Source organism: Grammomys surdaster, unplaced genomic scaffold (assembly GCF_004785775.1).
Source record: "Grammomys surdaster isolate TR1022 unplaced genomic scaffold, NIH_TR_1.0 126059, whole genome shotgun sequence".
Taxonomy (NCBI): Eukaryota; Metazoa; Chordata; class Mammalia; order Rodentia; family Muridae; genus Grammomys; species Grammomys surdaster.
The window spans coordinates 5721576-5742255 of NW_021620869.1; the positions used below are offsets into that span (position 1 = coordinate 5721576).

The 20680-nt window shown below is 50.6% G+C and overlaps 1 protein-coding gene across 7 annotated transcripts in view; it reads right to left on the reverse strand.

Moving 5' to 3' along the window:
- The window catches only part of Agap1 (ArfGAP with GTPase domain, ankyrin repeat and PH domain 1), a 436006-nt gene that overhangs the window by 301815 nt on the left and 113511 nt on the right, over window positions 1–20680 (reverse strand). The window contains exon 1 of one of the 7 annotated variants that reach the window (XM_028755319.1): window positions 6681–6753. The exons of the other annotated variants lie outside the window; for them this stretch is intronic. The gene's annotated coding sequence lies outside the window, so the exon portion shown is untranslated. Of the gene's footprint in view, window positions 1–6680; window positions 6754–20680 lie in introns of those variants that run through there. 7 annotated transcript variants of the gene reach the window in all.

The window sequence follows — 20680 nt, forward strand, 5'->3', positions numbered from 1 at the left end:
GGGATGCTGTGCTTGCATACTGAATAGCAAGTCCCCTCTTCAGGAGTTTAGCTAATCCCTGCTGTCTATCTGTTGCCCAGTTCTGAGAAGAAGCCCACAGGGCCCCAGTCTTCTCTTCCAAATTACAAATTCTCAAGAGTCTTCATTGAATATGGCTTCCAAATTCTACTAGGAGCTAAGTAAGGCTCAACTTTAATTTGTGACTCCTAGGGACCCTGCCAGACTCTTGAAAGGCTGATGGTGTAGGAACTAAAATGGTCAGAAGGATGGTATATCCACCCACCCTGGAGCTCTGTGCTGAAATGTGAAGCACTGGGAGGCTGCTGCAGCTCTCTGCACTGTGGGTAAAACCCTGCTTTCTAGACAACAGAACTCAGATTATGGGATGCAATTATTCTTTTTTTCCCCCTTTGAGATAGGCTCTCATTAGCCCAGGCTGGCCTCAAACGAGGATGATCCTCCTGCCTACATCTCCTCATTGCTAGGATTAGCGGAGCACATCACCACATCTAGGTTATATGTTACCAGCAATAAAACCCACAGCTCGTGCACACCAGGCAAACACTCTGCTTACTGAGCTGCATCCCCTACAAGTTAGGATTTCTGAAGCACTCACTGGAGCAACAAGGTAAACACCAGATAAATACCTGTCTCCCATCCCAACAGAAGCAGCATCAGAGTAATTCTGCCCTGGTGTAAAAACTAATGGGCGAGAGTGGGGGCCTTACACGGAAGGCTGCTGTCATTGTTTATGAGTCAATTCTCGAGTGTCTGACAGTCAGCAGACCCGCTCAAAGCAGCCCTTGCGATGACAGGCACCGAGGACAAGAGGGAACACAGGATTCCCTGTAACAACCATCTCAAACAAAAGGACACCCACTCTCAGCACTTGAGCCCCACTGTTCTTTGCAGGCCATGCACTGAAGAGAGCCTTCCTGCATGCTGAACAGACCAGACCAGATGGCATGCCACCTCACACAAACCTCACACGGAGAACCATGTTAAAAGAGATGTAAGGCTTCTCTGCTCTCTAGGCAGAGCAGTGTGGGAATGTAACTCTTCCCTTTCCCTCCCATGGACAGAATGTGCCTCGTAAAATTATCTTCACTTGCTAGATAAGGAGAAGCCAGAAGGACCCTGTCCAGCACTCACCCTGGTGCACCCTGGTACTAACAGTGCGAATGGAGTTTCCTCATCTCCTGGGTCAGAGTGGCTTATTGCTTGCTACACTTTCTGAGCAGTGTACCTGTTAGTGATGCCAAGGGAGCAAAAACAAACACAAGAAAAAAATGAGGGGGGGGGCCCACTTTTAAATTAAAACTAACCATATGGAAGGCATGTAGCTCCTTTAAACAGCAAGGGCATTTAAAGCAATGTCTAAAATAGTGGCCAGGAGAAGAGCAAGCTAAGCCTGGTGAGTATCCACTATCATGAAAGGTGGAACCCCAGGGCTGTTACCCACCAACAGGCAGACTCAGGGCTCAGTAGGAGCCAAACCACCATGGGCAGATGGTCCTTCTCTCAAAATACTGAAAAGATAATAATCTCCCCTCTTTTCTGCTCATCTGTTGACCTTAATACCAATTCTGCCCTTAATCATGTGGCGCGGCCCACACAGCTGTAGTCCCCCAACAGTGAAGCTGCTTCAGTAAGAAAACACTTCCCTTTCCTATCTCACTTGCAGTGACAATTTAAATTAATATAGCTGTCTCAAGTCACTGCTCTGCAAAAAGAACACTTTATGCTAGGAACATAAATATTGTTTAGAAGAATATGTCTTTTTCTTTTTCTCTGCTTTATGTTGGTGTAACTGTCAGCAACACTTATTAGATCTGAGGACAGGATGGGGTGTTTAGCAGCTAACCAACTTCGTGGGGAGTCCTTTCCTCATGTAGTAAATTCCCGATGATCCTGCAAGATCCTGCCCATTTTACCCCCTAAGGATACAGCCAACTCCTTCCCCAGCTCAAGATACTTGCTCCATCTCTTGTGTCCCCTTAGCTCGATCATCCATCCTTCCTACACATGGAGAGCTAACGCTGGCCCAGGAGGAATGCACTATTGGGTCTAGCATGTCTGCTGCTGATCTGTGCACATGGGAAGGAACTGTACCTCAGCTGCTGCTGCCTAGAAAATGCCGAGCACACTGCAGATGACCCCATGGACGGGTTGGTGCATCAGACAAACAAAACAAAATTCCGAACAAAACAACAGTGTCTCCAAACAAAGAGTTATCAATTGATAACTGAGTAGCCAGACAGGTTGCTGCAGTGGACTCCTGCCTGAATACTCCTCCAGCAGAATATCCCAAGCCCATGTTGTCGGAAAGAGATACAAGCAGGTGACCTATACTGAAATGAAGCTCCAACCAGAAGACTAGACCTAGTGAAACACAGCATAATCCTGGTTGCCCAAAAAGCTGACCTTCAAGGCTGCTCTTCCTAGCAGCGCCTGCACAGCTGCTGAGTTGAGTCTCAGCAATCCCAGCCCATCCTGCCAAACAACAAACAAACAAACCAGACTGAGCTCTTTTATTCTGAACATTCAGCTGCCATCAAACACGGAGCAGATAATCACTTCAAAATGTTTCAAATGAGAAACTTTGAATGACAGTTTTATTACAAGCTATTTGCCCTGTCCGGTGACAAATCAAGTCGAAAGCAATGTACCAAGTTGTATCACCAATTTAATTGCTATTTCCTCCTTCTGGCCACTTAAGTTTCTTGTTTGTTTGACAAACAAGGCTGTTTAACAGCCTTCCATCCCATAAATAACTATACAAGAGCCAGGGAATCAAAAACTAAGGGGCACAGGCACTGATGAAATGAACCCTCAGAAAATCAGTTGGAAATTACTAATTTAAAGCTAGCCCTAGTCAGAGCTATCACAGACTCACTTTATTGCAGTAATCAATCCTCCCACAGTTAAAGAAGACCCTGCACGTATCTCCAGCCTGGTGGCTACCCAGGAGTGTCAGCAAGTTAGTCTGATGGCACCTATCAGAAAGCAGAAAGCAGGCTCCAGATTGGCACACTAGGTGGCGCTATTAATCATTTATAATTTGATCTTTCCTTACATTGAATTATACACTTGTCAACAGACTATCCGAACACATGTGTCACCTAACACAAAGCTGCCCTTGACCTGACAGAAGGTCTCTGAAAAATGTGTTAAACCCATGTAAGCCCTGAACTCCACACATCAGTGAGAAGAGCCTTCCCAGTGAAGCATCCTGGGAAGGTGGGCTGTTTCCATCTTTTCACCCTAAAGCTCTTGAATTAGGAATCCAGAAAACCAACTGCACAGCTATCTAGAGCCCCTGTGTGTTTTAAAATGAATGTAGCCTGTAACGCCCATTTCTTTTGTAAGGCCGGTTCTGCTACTTTGTAAAGGCCGGCAGGTTCTGCTGCTCCAACAGTAGCCATTCTGCTTCTGCCTGTGCTAACAGAGACATCTCATCTCAGACCAGCTATGTGTTCTAGGACAGAGAAACTTTTACTGTAATATAGCTTTTAAAGTAACTTTTCCCACAGCCGACTCACAATAGCTGTTAGACAGAGTCTCTGGGTGTTGGCACATCTAATTGCCTTTAGAATCATGACCTCCAAATCATTGTGGGCTAAATTTAAAGTCAGCAAGGCGTCTGATGATGCTGATGCTGCTTCAGTCTGCAGGGGCTTATGCTCAGGACAGGAAAAGCAGCTTGGAAGTGGCATGGGCTGGTCTCTTGACACTATTCAGCCCAGAAGCCCTGGCTTTGCGCTGGCTGTCGGGATATAGCCGTAGGGAGCCTCACACTTCACATACTGCAACAAGCACCAATCTCCCTAATAACAAAGTTTTTGATGCAAAGCCATCTGAGTTGCAAAGTTTAGCCAAGGCAGGATGGGGACTAGTCCTAGCACTATTCACAAGGGGAAACATGGGCTCCAGGGCACTCACCTCTTACTTTTAGGCAGGGATTTTCATTTACATAACACTTAAATTCTGAACAACTGATATCCTTTAAGAGTTATTTTATTTAACTAGATGTATTTGAGTCTTGCATGGGTATACACCTGCATACAGGTGCCCATGGAGACCAGAGGCACCTGATCCCCCTGGAGCTGGTGTTACAGGCCACTGTGAGCTGTCTGATGTGGGTGCTAGGAACTGGGTCCTCTTGGAGAACATTTTCATACTCTTCCCCACCATACCACCTCTCTCCCAACAACTGACAGTCTAAGAAAGAAGTACGTAAAAGCACAGGATCCTAACCAAGTGGGGGACCTGAGAGCTGGGTGTGCACAACACCGGCTCTAAACACCTCAGGACTGGCTGCTCCCAAGTCTTGAGGACTGACCTGATACTTCTGACATTTCCACCAATAGCAAAGACTTCATCAGGGTGAAAGGTGAGAGCTTTACACACACACACACACACACACACACACACACGACCCAGACTTTAAAATAAAGTGAGACCCCAGAGTCCTGTGTAAATGTATTTGCTATGACCCAATACACTTAATTTAAAAAACAAAAACAAAAACCTACTTGTAGCTTGTGTTTTTTATCTTTTCTGAGACAGGTCTGATGTAACCCAGGCCTCAAAGTTGATATATGAATCAGAGGGTGATCCTCCTAACTACTTCCCAAGCGCTGAACACAGCTTGTGGGTTTTCTACAGGACCCATAAAGTGTGTGGTGCCAGTCAATCCAGAGACAAGCAATAAGATCATTACTACAGCCATTACTATTAAATACTTGAGCCCCTAGGGGGCAAACTTCCAACACACTTAACACCTTTACTTTTGCAAACCCACTTTCAAGCCTTTGTCCCAAAGGAAACATCAAACCTCAAATGCTTTTAACTTGTATCCAGGTGCAGCTCAAGCAGGCTCATGCCAGTCACGTCTGTGCTCCTCCCCGCCTCTCTGTAAGACAGGTACTTATCTGGAACCCAGGCAACTAATTACTATTTTCCACCAAGTCTACAAGAGCAGAGGCAATCCCACTGGTAAACAAGAGCCTTTGAAATGGCACTTCTGTGCAAATAATGGCAACAGCCACTTCATGCAAACCTACTCTCTTTTTCTCTTCATTTAAGTTCATGGGTGAGCTCACAGACTAGCATTGTGGTTCATGTGCAGAGGTCAGAGGGCAACCTGGGGAAGTTAGTGCTTCTCCCTCCACCATGTGGGCAATAGGGAGCAAACTGGATCATCATCTTGGTGGCAAGTGCCTTTACTTGGCTGAGTCAATCCCACTGGCCCTCAAAATAACTCGTACCATTTCCGAACATTGTAAAAGCATGTTGGGAGGGAAAGAAAGTAAGAGGGATTAATGAAACGGATCAAGCAGTCTGCCAAGATGCTGCAAGGCATGTTAAAACGAGCCGGGTAAGGCAACTCAACTCAGCAAGCCTGGTGACAGGTAACTTCATATCAAAACAAAGAAAACAAGCAGGCAAGCAGGTCACAGCAGGGTCTGGTTCCAACACTTCTCTTCCCTAGCACATTTCTAGGCTCACAGCAGCAACACGGAAAGACTTTGTCTTCTGAGTCTTGACCTCTGCCAAGGTTGGTTTTAGTGTGAACCTGGACCCCAGGCAGTCAGCTGCCCTGTGAGGTCCAGCTGGGAGCAACTCTTTCCAGGATGGCTGGAGCCAGCTGAGACTGGCTCAGGGACGACTACAAGCCAATGCTTCTTCCACCTTCATGGCCAGCAGCAGCAGCTTTTTGTAATTAGAACCATGATTAAGGAATCGCCCTAGTGAAATGCCCACTCCCCTTCTCACATAGTAGGTGTAGCAGTTACCCCACTCATGCCCAGTCTTTTCCCTCCGGGTGATATACAGAAACCATATCCATGCTTTGTGGTTTCAGGAGGCTTCTCCCCCAACCCGCCCCCCACCCGCCCCCCACCCTCCAATGTTATCGATCTCATGTCTAATTTATTGCTTTCAGTATCTACCCCCAGAAACTTATCCACAAGGTCCCAGTAGGCATGTGAGAAACAGACCTCTAAGATTCCGGGGAGGGCTGCAGGACTGTCACCTCACTCCCCAGCATTCACGACCAGTCCTGGTTTGCTTTCCCAATGGCAATGTGGGGAGAGAGGAGCCTGGATACCTGTCACTCATTCTCACCAGTAATGAGCAAACTCTACCAAAATCTCCATAGGTAGGACCTGCCAAATCAGCCATCACTGCACTGACAGATGGTCGAGGAAAGGAGGCAAGGATCGACTCAATAGGAATCCAGGCTCCTTACGGTCAGCCAGGAGCTACACCTTCATAATACTGTTCAGAACCAAGGCTGCTATGCTCACCCAACCCCTCACCCTCCGTCTAGGCAGAGGCATGCTATAGCCCCATATTTCTGATGGAGAGGGCTGAACCAGCACCAGCAAAGGGCAACAACTGTCCAAGTCATCTTACCCTAGTCAAGCTAAGGCTAGGTGGCAGGCCCAGAACTGCTAAAGCACACAAAGCACGGAGTGACAGCACTAAGGAGCACCCAGGCTGCTGCACTGAGCAGCAGGCTAGTTCACGCGACCACTGGCCGGCTGGACACCAGGAAAAGCAGGTGCCCCTGCTGTTCCCAGGCCTCAAAGTGCTCACACTGCAGTCTGCTGGGGTGCAGGCCCAGCCCCCATCACTCTCCATCCTGCCCAGGAGTCCCCGGCTGGGCTGCCCACCTCTGCGCGGGGACCCCTCGATGCTCTCGGCGCTGGATGAATGCGTGTCGGCAGGGGCCCGCCGCAGGCTGAAGTAACCGCGCGAGCGCAAGGCGCCGCTGCGGGGTGAGGGCCCGCCGTCCCTGCGCGCGAAGATGCCACTGAAGAAACGCAGCAGCCGGTGCTCAGAGGCGGCCCCAGGGCCGGCAGCCGCGGCCCGCGCGCGCTCCAGCCGCTGCAGGTCGCTGTTGTCTAGCGTGCGGTTCTTGCTCTTGCTGCGCTCCCAGCGCTCCAGGTCTGAGAGTGCATCGTTCTTGCTGAGCACCTCGCCCACGTCCAAGGTGTTGCGCTTCTCCGCCGCCGGCTGCGCTCCGGCCACCGACTCCGGGACGACGTCCGCCTCGACCTCGTCGTCAGGCGCCCAAGCCAGGCTTCCGGAGCTGCTGTGGCGCCTCCCGCTGCTCAGCGCAGGGCTCCGCGGCGCCTCGGGCTCGCTCCAGTGCCTAAAGCTGAGGCTCCGCCGCAGGGGCGCGGCCCGAGCCTCAGCCTCCTCCCCATCAGGACTGCTGGGCCCCTCAGCCGTGGGGCTGCCCATCAGGTCCCCGGGCTCCGCGCCGCGTGCGCACGGCCGCAGCCGCCCGAGCTCCAGCTGCCCGGTGCTGCGTGTGCGAAAGGCGCGGAAGTCCCAGGCGCGCGGCCCGATCTCAGGATCCTCAGCCGCCGCCTCCTCGGCCTCCTCCTCCAGCCGCCCGGGCGCCTCCGGGGATCGCGCCGGCCGGGGCCGCCGAGTAGGACGCGGAGCTGGAGCGGCCAGCTGCTCCTTCCTGACCATGGTCACCGAGATACGGTAGACGGTCTTCCTGGGGGGCGTCCCTCGCGACATCGCGTCCGCGGGCGAAGACGCGGGCTCGCCGCTGCCGTCCAGCAGGTACATGTCCCCAGGGGCCGCGGCCGCCGTGCCGCCCTCCGAGGCCGGGCTGCATTCAGCGCCGCCGGCCGCCAGGACGCGCGCCTCGGGCGCAGAGCTGGCCAGGTGCAGAGCCCGAGCGGGCAGGGAGCGGCGCCCACGCCCCCCGCGCGCAGCGAGGCCCGCGCTCAGGCTGCGGGAACAGCGCCCCTGGAGTCCGCCCGTCCGCGTGCCACGCGGCCCGACTGCCGGGGTCCGCGCCCGGGAAGCCGAGCCATGGAGGGCCGGGCGGACGCTCAGGCACGAAACCCGCCTTGCCGGCAGGTGCGGCCTGGGTGCGCAGGGCCAGCGGAGGGCGGCAGCGCCCGCGGCTTCATTGTCTAGTGCGCGGGGCCCAAGCGCATCCCAGGGCCTTTTCCTGCACAGCTCGACGGTCAGGCAGTCTCCGCCTCTCCGGAGGCTCCGGGGCGCGCGAGTAGCTACGCTGGCCGCGGTCGGTCGAGGGGCGGGCGGGCGGCGGTTTAAAATGGAAATGCGCGCCGGGGCGGGGCGGGGCGGGCGGGCGGAGGCCGACGTGCGGAGACTGCGGGCCGCGCGCCGAGCGGGGCCTGCGGGTCCCGGGAGCGCGGAGGCGGCGGCGAGCGCGGCGGAGGGCAGGCCCAAGCGCTGGGGTGGATCCCCACCGCGCGGAGCGGATCAGCTCCGCGCAGTAAACCTATACAGCGCTTTCCAGGACCTGCTGCAAGGTCATCTGAGGCCTCAGCTATCGGTGCAGCTTAGAGAATAAAACTCAAATGACTCGCTGGGAAAGCACCCCCACGAGGCTGAGGCAGGAGAATCCTTGAGTGTGAGGCTAATTTGTTCTTACATGTCCAGTAATCCCAGCCCACCCACTCACAGGGAGAGACAATAACAACAATAACAAAGATTTCTTTGGAACCTGTAACTTCTAACAGTTAACTCCTAGAAAATAAGAGGATCTGGAGAGATGGCTCAGCAATTAAGAGCACTGACTGTGTTCCTACAACCCACAAAGGGGTTCACAACCAGCTCTAACTCCAGTTCCAGAGGATCTGATGCCCCCTTGTGACCGCCAAAGGCGCCTGCATGTTCTTGGTGCATTGTACATACATGTAAGGAAATCATTTTAAAAGTTAGATAACACAAAACCAGTCACTCCTTGAGGCCAGTGGTCTCTAAGGTAATTTATAGTGTTTTCCAAAATATAAATCTGCTATCTGAGCAGCAGGCTTAGAAGCAGGAAGAGCAACTTGCCAGTCTTCTCGACTTCCTGCCCACCTAGTTCTCCACCTGGAAGATGAAGATAACCATTCTTGAACTTAGATGAGCACTTCGGGCAACTGGAACCTGTGGGTCAGGCACACTCACCATGAATATCTAAAAATTGAATTCCCCTTCATTCCAGCTACACCTCTCCAAGTGTTCATTTGTGCCCCACCCCCATGTAATACAGGATTCATACACAGATCTTCAGACCATCCTGAACACAGATATGTCGTTTCAGTTTTCCTGTTTACAGGTCTAAGAAGAAAATGCATTATATACAGGGCCCACTAATCAGATGCTAATGGGGTCTCCTCTTGGCCTAGAAAGGTCAGGGGTCCCTGGAGGCTACACCTAGGCAAGTGGCTACTCGGGTGTCCGGGAAGGTCAGGTATTTCTAAGGTCTCTCCAGCTAGTCAACACAAAGTGTGGGAGGCATCTGTTGTGTTCATGCTGATGAGTGGTGGAAGGATGAATGAATGAGCCAGGTCTCCCGAAATAACTAAAGTCTATGAGACCTGGATTTTAATTGAAAACTATTAGAAAAGTTTCTATGCGACTTTTACTTATTGCCGCATATGGGCAAGCACATGTTGGGGGAGGGGGTGTGGGAGGGAGGTGCATGCGCACATGATGGTCTCGGGTTGATGTCAGTATTCTTCCTCAGTAACTCTGATTTATACATTAAGGCAGTGTCTCTTACTTGAACACAGAAATTGATTTGGCTATTATTGCACGGATCCCCCAGTCTCTGTCTCCCCAGTGCTGTTATTATAGTTGGGCTGCCATATCCACCTGATATTTAAGTGGGTACTGGGAGTCTAACGTCCTGCCCTGATGTCTGTATGGCAAGTGCTTCTCCCACTCAGCCATCTTTCCAACCTATATTATATTTTCAAAGATATCTGAAAATATAGCTAGCTACCACCGGTGACTTCTACCCCAATTACACGTTCCCTACCATCCATTATGGGCAAGGTATACCTTTTGTTCCAAACTCTTGGTCTCTACAATGATCCTTCAGACAGGCCATTCAAAGGTCAAGGCCATGATACCGTCCATTTCAATAAAGCAGCTCTCTCTGATAAAACCAGCTATTCTAGAGTGGAAGCCAGGCATGAAGTGTGTTAAAATGTCTACCTTTATCCAGTCAGGAGGATGCTGAGGCTTGGAGGCTCGGGCTGGGAGTCCCCCAGGGACTGCACAGCTCCTGGGCGAGAATGGGACCTGGAGTCAAGACTCAAGATTTGGTGCCCAAATCTGCACTCACAGCCTCTGTTTCAGCGGCTTTATTAGTAACGAAGAGCAGAAGAGCAAAGTATGAACGGCACTGGCCTAGGCTCCATTAAAAAATTAAACTTCCGGGTATACCAGGGAGAATTATTAACATATTTTTGTTGTTCTTCTATGTACTCATTTATTCATACAGAGAGACTGAGTGTGTGTGAAAGTAAGTTATACTACACACAAAAGGACAAGACAGGGTCTCTTGCAGCAAGGAATTCAAAAACTTATAAAAATGATGTGTATAATTTTAGGACTAAAGGAGACTGGAGGGCAGTCTCGGAGTGGCAACGGTAGCCAGCATGCTGTCCACCTAATAAGTCAGCACCACCAGGACCTGGCCACAGCCTAGCCATATAGTGACTGCACAAATGTCCAGGTCACCAGGTCTGCAAGATGAGGTATGGGAGCCGCACCCAGAAAGAGAAGAGCCTTGCTAGGGGCAAAGACAGGGACTTCACCCTGGGGTCATGGAGATGGAGGCTAACTCTCAGTGTGCATGAACAAGGCTTCTTTAAAATCTTTAAAATGCCCACATGAACCTTAACAGTATCTAGTGCATAGTAAAGACAGGGAAACACATTTCCCTTATTACTTGAAGCATACTTAACAAAATGACAGGGTGTGTGTGTGTGTGTGTGTGTGTGTGTGTGTCTGTGTGTGTGTGTGTGTGTGTGTGTGTGTGGAGGGTGATTCTGCATTCCTTTACAGCAGTGGTTTTCAACCTGTGGGTCACAACACCTTTGGGGAAACAAATGACCCTTTAACAGGGGCTGCCTGAGACCATCAGAAAACACAGATGTTTACATAATGACTCATAGTAGTAACAAAATTACAGTTATGAAGTAGCAACAAAATAGTTTTAAGGTCAAGAAACTATATTAAAGGGTCTCGGCATTAGGAGGTAACTGCTGCTGTTGTTCTGTCTTGGTATGGAATCCATCCCAGGTTTTGTGCATTACCCTACAAGGATGCAGGCTGCAGAGTAGAAGAATCCATTCCATCCACCTCAGACAGTACACAGTCTCCCAGGGAGACTCAGAGCACCCAGCCAGCCAAGCTGCTGCTCTCTCTCTCTCTGCACTCTAAGCAGGAGGAAGCGCAAGCTCCACACACAAGCCCTAAACACACCCTGAAGACCTACATGTCCCTGTCACAGTGCATGGCCTCTCCCCGCAGCCCTGGAGACTTGGGCTCTCCCAGTCTCAGAAGACACAGGATCCTGAGCCTGTCACTCCAAAACCTAAATCCCTTGCACAAAGCCAGACCTGCCTCTGCTGAGAAGAGAAAAAAAAAAAAGCTTCCCAGGGTCTGCTGAGTGTTCCTGGGGTATTTTATTGGGCGGGACTAAATGGATACTACCAGACCACATCTTGGATTTTCCACACATACCATATAGCATATCATCATTTTGAAACACACACACACACACACACACAGTGTGTCCTTGATCTCTTTGCTCCATCCTTCAAAGCCACATGGCAAGGCTTGGGCACTGCAGGGATCCAGCTGTCTGAATAAGAAAAGCCTTAAAGCTCCCAATCCCCTAACTCCTCACCTTGGCAGCTGGCCACCCACCCTAAGCTTGCAGAAGCCTTTGGCCTATATCCAGTGCCATTTCTCGCAGGTCATCAATTAAGCCTACTTCACGAACATTAGATTTTACAAGTACTGGTTAGAGCCTATAAGCCCTATTTAAAGGAAGCTCTCTGCAAGTCAGCAGAGGAACCACCTGCTTCACAGTCCGACTTTCCAAAAAACACAATTTGATAGCTAGTAATCAGGGTCACAGTCTCTTAGATTCTTGTTTACTGGCAACAGAAACTACAAAGCATGGTCCTACACAGATGCCCAGAGCCACAAAAAACTGGACTTCAGGAGCTATCTTCTGGCTGTCAGGGCAGTGTTGTATATGACTGTCACTTTCCATCAGGAGGGCTATTTCAGAGGACTTCTGATTTGAGATTTGTGCTCTGTGTCCCTACCTTGGATGATGCAGTCTGTGGGGACCCCAGCTTTCATAGTTCATAAGCTGAAGGTTGCGAATGGAATCATGTCAAGCCTGTTATCCCAGCAACTTGGGAGATAAGATAGGGGGGACTGCAAATCTGAGGCTTTTGTGGGCCACAGAAGTTCAAGTTCTTCTGGGTAACTTAACAAGACCCTGTCTCAAAACAAAAATACAGGGAAAGGGTTTGGCTCATTCATGGAACGTCTGTTGTATAGCAGGCGCAAGGCCCTGGGTCCAGTACCCATATCCAGCTCCCCCAAAGATACAGGGAGAAATCTGAATGAAGAGTATCTGAACCTGATGGCTTAGTCAGGAAGAGAACCTGTGCTCCTCTTCAGGGCAGGGGCATGCCGACTAAGCAGGAGAAAGGCCCATGGGTCCTCTGAGCACCATCATGCTTCCTGTGGTATTCCTCATGGAGCAGCCACAAAAGTATAGACTGTCAACAGGCCAGGGACTGTGTGTGGCCAGACACCTGCAGGCAGTGTGCTTCTGTGAGCTTTTCTATTGTGACTGGAGGTTTCTGCTGTCACCTTAGTGACAATGTCACCACGTTTTAGACACTAACAAGGAAGGAAGTCTGGTCAGGGAAACTCACCAAAACCAAATTTGGCTTGACTCCAGGACAAAAGGCTTTGCCCCTCCACCTCCTGTTAGAAGGCAGCACAGACAGGATCAATGGGTAATGGTCCCCCAATGTGAGGGGGAAGCACAGGGGATCCTTGTCCCCTGGTAGTATATAGTATAGTCCAGCTCGGTCCCAGGGATTCCTAGATGTCAGGTAAGCACCACAGGAGGTGACACACCCTGCATGATGCAGCAGCCAGGACACTTGTCCTCCATCAGCAGAGGGCTGAGCTACCAAGCAAGGGAGACCTGTCAGCCCTGCTAGGTGCCAACAGACTTCCAACAAGAGGCCAACCACTCACCTGCTGCAGCTGCTGGTGCTGTACATGGAGCTGGCCTTAAACAGTACATGGACAGCTCTCTGGAGCGAGAAGGGGAACCTGCAGGGCAGAAGGTCAGAGACATAGGAAGCTGTTTGCTAAGCGGAAGCAAGTGCCAAGGGCTGAGAGTGGGAAGTGGACAGTGCCCACAGTACATGGCAGGGCGACACTGAGAGGAAGAGGTTCCAGGCCAGGCCCCCTCAATGCTGTGGCACTCTGTAGGCCAGTCCGTTGTTACAGAGCCTTCTTACAGGTCTGTCCTCTTCCCACTTGATCCCAGTAATACCATTCCTGACTATACCAGTAAAAATGGAAGTTTTGACAAATGTCCAGAGGACAAGACTGCCATGGGTGGAGCACCTCTGCTCCAAAGGTGCAAGTTCTACACTGAGCAGAAACTAAAGTGTGCCTCCAGCCACACCTTCCCACCTCTGCATGGGTTAACAGCAGCCAGCAGCTCTAGCTGGGCTTTCTGTAAGACAGACTACGTTCTCTCCAGGAATCAGCCATAAAACAGAAGAGCAACAGTGAGCTGTAGGTCATCAAAGCACCCATCATCCTATGAGGGCAGGCAGATCACCTACTAAAACACTGAATGAACAAGTCTTGTGGCATGAATAAAACTTTGGGAGGGGATTTTGTAGAGGTTTACAGCTAAGCAACAATACACTCGTTTCATCTACAAATGCCCCAAGTTAGGTGTACAGGGGTCAGGAAAGACCAGCACTGGCTGGCTTCTCCAAAGCCTTGGGATCCTCCACTGTCACTCCCACAGAGATGCCATCCTATGACACTGGAAACCGCTGAGGAACAGAAGCTAACAGAGCTTTCTGCAGATGGGCCAAAGAGGGGCCCAAACACAACCATAGCTTTTCAACATGGAACAACTCAAGACAGTCCCAAACGCAACTCAAACCTTATCTCCACCTACACGGACCAGTGAGAGGCTGTGGTTTTCTAGCATGCTCTGCAGAGCATCCACTGTGAGCAGCTTCCCTACCACACATGGAAACTTCCTATGTGTCAGTGAAGAAGACATGAGACATGAAGTCAGAGCTATGAGCCATCGCTTTACAGAAATGAATTCAAGCAACACTTAGCACAGCAGCTCCAACTTAGAGTGACTCCCACAAGGACTCTACATGGCCACAACTACAGTGCGCAGAAGGAGTCCCACCCTATCTCTCCTCCCTCCAGCCATCCACACATCAGCTGTATGCATGTAGCCAAGGAAAAAGAATTAGGAGGCATCAACAAACGGGACACACCCCTCATTGACTATGAAGCATGGAAACTCTTTCCCTAGAGGGCTAGAAAGATCTACCCCTTGCATCAGAGCATAGAAGACAAGCCAAAGTATGGCTCCACCACAATCCAACCTGGAGAATTAGCGAGTTCTTCAGGCTTTCTCAGCTTGGGTCAGAAGTCACTCATAGAAGGGCAGCTAATAACCCTGATGCAGCTGCACCACCAGAACGTCTTCCTCCAGCATGGATGAATGCCTTCCCAACAGATGCAGAGTTAGGGTCTCCTTTCTGGTGGCCTTCCACAGTCTATAAACTCCAGCACCTGAGGGGACCCCAAGACCACATGGAAGTACAACAGAATTTCATAGGACTGGCTTAAAGCACAGGACAGAGGAAGTGAGATCTGGTGAGAATCCTCTACGAAGGACCATCAACAGTTAAAGAAGCCTGATCTTGAGAGTCACTTGCATGTAGGCAGAGCTGCTCTGATGAAGACGGAGGCACCTAGGCAGAGAGGAGGGCACTACTCAGCAGATGTTAAGAGAAAGCCAAGAAAGAAATCTTTGGTCCACCCCATTTTCCTACACTGGAAGGTTTAACAGATTTTCCTGGCATTTACATGAAGATCGAAGTCAAGGCCCCAAATGATGCCCTGACTCCTTCTAAAGTCGCCACCAGCTCGAAAATCTTCCACAAAGGAAGACAAACTGAAGGAGAACTGTGAGCTAGAGAGCAATGATCACCAATCCGGGGCATCCCAGGACTTGTAATGGTTCTCTCACCAACTCTGCGTGTTGTATCAAGAGTGGTGTTAAAGATGGAGAACTGGCAGGCCACACACAAAGGCAAAAGTTCCAGGATCTGGGAACAGAGACTCTGGGCATTGTTAGGCAGTGCCCTCTGACGTAGGAATCCCCAGACACTGCTGCATGTTTGGCAGCAAGGAACACAAAGCAGGGGCTAACTCCATGCCCTTTGGCCTCTTATCCTTCCCCCAAGACCAGTCCACCACAAAGGCAACCATCACACCTGCCTGCCCTCTCGGGTTCCCTCCACTCCAGGGCTCCTCCCGTAAGCCACACAGGTGGCATACCTAGAGCTGATGCCGCTGTAGTCTAAGCTTTCTCCTCTCTATCCAGCAAAGAATAGGGGACATCACAGTCCACAGCAGGCACTATCCTACATGACTCTAAGATGTCATACCTGGTCATGGCCCAAAGGAGATCCTTTGAAACCCCAATTCAGACATGGCCTCTGGACCAGTACAGACATGACCTGGGAACATGTCCCACCCTATCCTCATCCCTAAGTGGGACTCTCTAGGACGCATGTAGCAACATCAAGATGTGTCATCAACCTCTCCTGTAATGATAACAAGCCCACTGCAGCCCAGGCCAGCCTTGTCCCACTCTAATGAGTTCATGCTGCCTGTCCCCTCTTACAATGACCTCGAGTTGGCAGATGACCCTGTGTTGTTCATTATAGTCACCTAGAAGGAGCCATCCTCCACCTGCAGGTCTTCCAGCCAGCACCCATCTCCTACACTCTAGTCAGAACTACTTCCTTCCCGTCTCGGGGATTTCCCATTCCCTCACTCATCCCACACAGAAGGACGTCCAAGCCAAGTATCCTTCCAGCCTACTCCATGCCTACACTCAGCTTCCTTTACAGAAATGGTTCTCAGCCCTGATATGATGGTTTCACAGTGCAATTCTGCTCAGTAACAATGTCTTGCCTGCAGAGTAAAATGCACACTCTTCAAGTGTCATCAGCCTGACACCTTCAGCCACCCTGCAGAACTCAGTGGCCAGGACTAGGTTCCATAACTTGAATGTCACAAACCCCTGAGACCCAAGCATGGGAGCCCTGAGCCTGTGAAAACATGACAGAGCTATGACAATCAGACAGACAGACATGACCCGGTATGTGAGGTATTGATCAGGGTTACTGCAAGGCTGCCCCCACCTCCCCACTGGCATATCTTCATCTCCTTCCCAATCATAATGAAGTCATTGGCAGTACCCCATGACACCTGTTGGAACCAGAAAAAGGTAGCCTGATAGTTTTTGCCTCCCTGTTGACCTTGGCCATGCCCTTGCTGAAGACTAGATGTGTTCCCTGTGTCTGCCCTGGGAACTTAACCTCAAGTCTCAGGGACAGCAGCTTCCCCCTCCTCACCACCAGTTTCCTGATAGACTCCTGCTGCAGGGGGTTCTGGGTCACCTCTGCAGGGTAGCAGTCAGTCCTGCCCCATTCCTGTCACAAGCCAGATCAGCTGACTTGCACTGCACCCCCATGGTGCCCCTTTTTGGACCACTCCCCCACACAGCATGCAATCTCCAGCAGTTAGGGACAGACACGGGGAAGGACAGATGGTGAGTCACTTCTTCCTTAACCACAAAAATCCTGAGTGCAGCTGACCCTGGGTGGCCGCCCTCTGTGATAGCCTGTTCCTCCTCAGTGGAAACCATGAAAACATACTTACTGCGTGTCTTGGGGGGAAGGGCTGCTCCAAATGTGACAGCCCATGGAGAGCCCAGGCTTTGCTTCGTTTTAAGGAACAGGGTGCTAGGCATTAGAGTAGGGTGCAGAGGCTTCTGGTAGTCCTTGATGTTCAGTTCCTAGTTGGGCACAGGATAGGAACCATGCTAAGCCCAGTGTTGGTATTCCTAGGACTAGAAGTAGCTTGACATTCAAGGTATCTGCAGAGATCCAGGCCTAGGGCTCAGAAGAGCCAGAGAAAAAGACTTAGAATGACCTGGGGCTGCTTCAAAGGAGACTGGCAACAGCCTTGCAGCCAGAGCTAGTGGCAGGAGCTGACTTCCCCAGCACCCAGCTCTGCATGCATTCCCACAGTCATCGCTGTCACTGCAGGGGCTATGATGGATGGATATGCAGGGATCCCAACCTGGCTCCCAGAGAAAGAATGGAGACTTCACCTTCTGCTCCCCTCTGTCAAAAGATTTCCAGAGAAGGAACAATCATTGTGGGACATTTCAGGGCTAGGGAGGGGTGGCAGACAGATAGCAGAATATGCCCTTGAGGCTTTTCTCAGAAAGACTCTGGAAACCTTGGGGTCTATACCCAAGGGGAGCAGGCGTCTGATGCAGTGTAGCAGTGTGGTGCACCCACTGTACCCAGGAAAGCAAGCTTCTAAAGACCCTCAGTTCATCTGTAACTTTGCAGTATTCCTAGGCTGTCATCAAACACCAACACACGCAGGTCAACTCAAGGTTCACAATAGTGCCAGCCCACCTGGCCTACACTCCTTCCAGCCTAGCCAAGGACCAACCTAAGGAGGTGGCAGCATGTAGCTATTTCCTGTAAGGAGTACATGGAGCACTTAAAGCTGATTGGATTCAAATAAGGGGCAAGAAAAGATAACGGAGACTCCCAAGGCCCTAAACACTATCCCATGTAGCTCTTAGCAAAACATCTCATCTCTGGAAAGTAAGAGCACTGCCAACCCAGGGTCATCACAGTTCCCAGCTCTCCCAGTCTCTCTGCAGCAAAGCTCCTGTTAGGGCTCATCTTGCCCCTCCTAATGCCAGGCCAGTATTTGAGAAGAGCATTCAAGGGCAGGTGTGACTACTAATATTACTATCTTATGAATAGGTAAAGTCACAGGTTCTAACTGTGCCTGGATCCTACAGGAGACATAAAAACTCGCTGAGGCCCAGCAACCCATGGGAACCCATCTATTTGCTGGGGTATCCTGCTCCTATACCAAAACCCAACATGTTCCAACTCCTTATTTGAAAGGATGCACGGAGTGTCATGTGGATGTGTCTCTAGAAAATAGCCACAAGGAAAAAGGGGTACACATGCTTGTTCCAGCTGTGATTTTGTTACCAATATGACTGGTCAGTGGTCAGCTGAAGCTGAGACTGAATCCACTGAGGAGCTGTGATTCATTCTGCTTGCCTAAGTGGAAGCAGGAAGAAAGAGGAAGAAGGAAATGGTAGAGGAGGAGGAACCGAGAGAGAGGAAAGGAAGCAGCATGGAGAGAGAGATTGCAGAACAAGCAGGCAGAAACAGTAACTGAGGGGAAACATGGAAGCCAGAAGGAGCTGAGGAAGAAGGAGAGCAGGGTTAGGACAGGACCCACGATCTCACCCCAACCCTCTGCCCTATTGAGCTACTGGAGTGGAGCCAACCAGGCTCTGAGACTACCCCCTTGTTGGCTTCCTGTTGGTGTTTGCTTTAACCCCAACCCCTACCCCTACCCCATGGCCCTCATGCCAAGCCCACACTGTCAGAGTGTCTGCTGTCCTGCCTACCCTACCTACGCCAGGCCAGCCACTGTGGAGCTCCAGACTTTACTGGGCTGGGCTCTGCCATCCATCCTCCCAGGCTCCACTTCCAGCCTGGATGGCAGCAAGGTCTCCCAATTGCCAACTTCCCTTCCCTAAATCGGAAACACACACTTATAAAGCCATAAATTCTTTCCCACAGAGGCACTCTGGATATAATTAAAGCCCTCTCCAGGCCTGGGCACCAGAGGGATTGCTTGTTCCTCTAAAGACATCCAGACCTTTGCAGGTGCCAGGGGGGCAGCCACTCTTACTTCTGCTAGTGAAAGTCCTTTCACTGGCAAAGAAAGATGCTCATGTTCTGCAGGTAGGAATGGAACATGCAAAGGAAAAGCTTTCGTAAATATGGAGCTGTTCAACATCTTAATGGCCCTGGCTAGAGCCACCCTGTGTTAGCTAAGGCTGCCACCATGTAGTTCCACAGGCTGGGGGCTTCAATGACAAGTGAAAGATTTTCATGACTCTATAGAGTGGAGTCCAAGACCAAGACGTAGGCAGAATCAGGGTACCCCTTAGTTAGTGGATGCTGCAGGCCACCAATGTCACATGACCCCTCCATCCCTGTGTTGCATAACCTCCCCTGCAGGTCTGTCATGTTCTGACTTCCTAAGGGCCATCAGCCCTACTGGACAAAGGTCCCCGTGTTAACTACCTTAATAAAGCCTATCTCTAAATACAGTCACATTCTGAGGGACTGGGAGCTAGAACATTCACCATCTCTGCCTTAGTTATTTTTCTTGTTACAAAATGACTGGCAGAAATACCTTAAGTTTTGTTAAGGTTTACTGGGGCTCAAAGTTTAGGCAAACCAGACCATCATGGCAGTAAAGCAGGAAGCAACTGGTCACATATCTGTAGTTCTTCATTTGTTTTTCAACCTGGGACCTCAACATATGGAATGGAACAACCCACATCTAGGGTGAGTCTTCCCACATCCATTAACCCATCTAGAAATCACTCACAGACACGCAAAAACCTTCTAGTCGGTCTGAGACCCTGGCAAGCTGGCAATGCCAACCACGCCTCATAATGTCTGAATAATACAAAGGATCTCTCCTCAGTAATAAACTCAGGACAACAACAACATAAACAGGGTCCAGTGTGTAGCTGGTACCTGTACTCCAAGAAACTTGAAACTGCAAGTCATCTAGGGGTGACAGGGAAACCTCTAGTCTCTGAGGATGAAGCCCCACCTCTCCACTAAGAAGAAACAAGAGTCCCCTCAGTGCTCAAACTCTGTCCCACACTTGGGAAGCTAGGAAACAAACTGAACACAGGTGAGTTACAGCAGCGTATCTACACTGGAATCTCCACCTCCTGACGGAAACTGTTCAATTCTATTAAAACCAGGCATGTCTTGCTCAAATGTTTAAATCGTGTTCAGAAATGCCAACTACAGATACCTTGTGCAAGGTTTCACCCCTTTGCTTTGAGAGCTGTGTCTGGAAAAGGCTGCAATGAATTCTTGCAAATCCAGTCTAAGGCTGGAAACCAAACGCGAGCACACTGGGCCGGCCCAGCACAGCAGCTGCATCTTCCTGGATCCAGGTATCCGCCCCTACTAGGGCATGAGGAACCAAGACAGATGGTGGCAATATTCACTCCCTACATGTGGCCTCATTAGCCAGCAGTAGCAGACGCAGCCCCGGAGGCATCATCAGAATGGGGGTTGCAGGCTGCAGGAAAGGACAACCCTAGGAGCCTTGCAGGGAAAGAGCTATGGTCTGCCTTCTCTGGACACAGCATTCCCTTGGCTTTCAGGGTTGAGTTACATTGCCAAGCTAGTTATTTAGTTAGCACCAAAGCTCTAATCAGTGCCTGCAGCAGGAACATGCCCCACCCCCTTTATAAATCCCTATAGCAATGCCAGCCTCTCACTCCAACATCAATCACTCCAGGGCACTCAGAGCAGCACCACAGGCACATGTCCATTCTCATTCATTCCCTCCCTCCCCCCCCCCCCCCCCAGCACACCCCCCCCCACCCCCCACCCCGAACCGCCCCACCCCCCCCGCAGATCAAGAAGTC